Raw genomic sequence first — 2,608 nt, 5'->3', positions numbered from 1 at the left:
CGGACTCTAGGTATACAGTCAGCCATTATCTCCTTCAAACACTCCTTTACCACTTCCCATGCACTATCAACTTCCAGCCCTTACAGTTTTACATGCCATGGCACTGAACCAAGCAATCTCCTGAGCTTGTCATACTCACCAGCCTGGTACTTCCACATGTACCCTTTCTAAATTGAAAATTCCACACATTTAGCCACCTCCCAGGTCAAGACCCTATGGTCATTCTCACTAATTGGTGGTAATGTGGTCATATTCATTACAGTCAAATTATCTGATCCAATTACTAGGTCAAGCACTCTCGCACCTGTAGTATATTCCATTACATGATGTCTCAGGTAGTTATCCCTTAATAACTGCATAAAATCCAATTCCTTCCTCCCGTCTGTCCTCTCCTCCTTCCAATCAATGTTACCGTAGTTGAAATCCCCCATAATAATTACCCTCCTTCCACTAATTGCATTTATTTTTCTATGCATACTATCTCCACCATCTATTTCATCACCTAGTCTATAGCAGCACCCAAATGTATATTTTGTTCTGCCTGTCTCTATCTCACACCAAATAGCCTCAAATGTGCTCTCTTCACTATCCTGCAGTTCAACTTCAATTCTCCTTGGCTGCTGTTCATCAGCTATCATCAGTAACACTCCTCCCGCCATTTGTTTCTCTCTTTCCCTCCTGAACACACTATACCTTTCAAATTTCATCCCACAAGCTATATCATGTTCTGTCAGCCATTTCTCACTATTGCCAATAACCTGTGGCCAGGAAGAGCCAAACAAGGCCAAAAATTCTTCCTTCTTGTCACTAATACTACTGGCATTAGTATACATGAAATGCAGAAACCTGTTAGTTCCACCCCTATCTTGATGCCCTATACTAGATGTCCCATTCTGATTTGTTGTCCTTCGTACTAGCTCAGGCATATTTATTCACATTCTTACACTCAACTGCCTCACGGATGTGTGTATATGCACTCCCCCACCCCTTAACAGCTCTAGCTTCACTGATTCTGCGCATCCACTTTCACTTCATTCAGCAAGCCTTTTCCAGTCTCTGCACACCAAATCCATTCAGATACAATCCATCCTTCTTATATAAGTCCTTTCTCCCATCAAACGCACTCCACACGTCCACAAACTCCACACCACTCCTCATACATGACCTGCACATAAAGTCGTTTGAAATTATGGCCCTTCTTCTGAACTCTTCTCTGTCATACCTTCGCAACAGACTCACTATCTTAACTCTCTCACTCTTTCTTTTGCTACCTCTAGTAATTCCTTCAAGTCTTCTCTTATAGCAAATTTATCTCCTTTGAAATTATTCGTTCCTGCCACTACTATGACTTCTTTCACCCTCAGCTTTTGTACTCTAATAGCCTCAATCATATGGTAATTAATACACATGTTAAGTGCTAGAGTTAGAATTGAGACTTCTGTTTTGATGATTGACAACGGCAGATCTTGGACTCACTGGTCGATGACTACAGTGAGGTGAGTTTGACTTATTTCTTTTCATATTTGTCGTACATGTGTTAAGTTAATGATAATAAGGTAGTATTATCGTAAAATGCCCTTAATAGAATGAAACAAAAGCAAATAAAAATTTAGTACTTTTTTTTTCAGATCTAGTATTTTTTTCCTGCCTAAAGATTTTGAAGTATGCCGGCCAGGTTGGCCGAGTGGTTAGGTATTCGCTCTGCAGCCAAAATGTTGCAGGTTCGAATCTCACCGTTGACATGGATGTTTGTGAGTGTCAAAATATTAGTGATGATGATGGCTGGTGGTAGATGTAGTTGATGTGAATGGTGATAGTAGTTGAGATTCGTTGGTGGATTGATTGCTGGAGACAGTGTTGGAGAGCAGGTGCCCTCCCTCGATGAGCCTTTGGACTCCCTACAGGTGCATATAATAATAAGTTAGTACAAAATATTTTTGCTGGGTGGTCACCCTGATTGTGCATGCGCGCCTGTGCTTAAAACAGCCTCTCTGTATCAAATTATTTCTGTATAAATTTTAGCAATGTTGTTATTTCGAACAAGATTTATTCTTCAAGTACTAAAATATTATGCACACACACACACACGCCAATTTAATACTCGAATAATCAATCTAGCTCGAAATAACAAATTTTTTAATAATTTATGTAGAAATAATTTGATGTAGAAATTTATGTAGAAATAATTTGCAAAACAAATCTCAGAGAGATTTGTTTTGCAATAATAATAATAATAATAATAATAATAATTTTAAATATTTATTTACTAGATTTTTGATATATTTTTCGTATATATCTAAAATGTATACGAAAAATATACAGCAGAATGATTTCTCAACGTCTATTCTTCCCTGTGTCATTCTGTTTTTGGTTTCAAAATTTACTCTCGATACCAATTACGCCTAAAAGACTGCATTAAAAAATATATAATTATCGTGAATTAATGATTATATATGAAACTTTTTGAGGAAGGAAGGCTTTAAATTATTTGCAAAATCGAAGTAGAAATTTAAAAATACATTACATTTAATTTGTGTTCTCCACAGCCACAAAATCTGTCCTTCATCCGGGTTTGTGTCGTGAACTCTTAATTCAGTTCAATGACGTC

Source organism: Typopeltis vanoorti, chromosome 2, assembly GCF_054136105.1.
Source record: "Typopeltis vanoorti isolate ZY-2024b chromosome 2, IOZ_Tvanoo_1.0, whole genome shotgun sequence".
NCBI classification, from domain to species: Eukaryota; Metazoa; Arthropoda; class Arachnida; order Uropygi; family Thelyphonidae; genus Typopeltis; species Typopeltis vanoorti.
Note: the sequence above shows the minus strand (reverse complement) of the source record.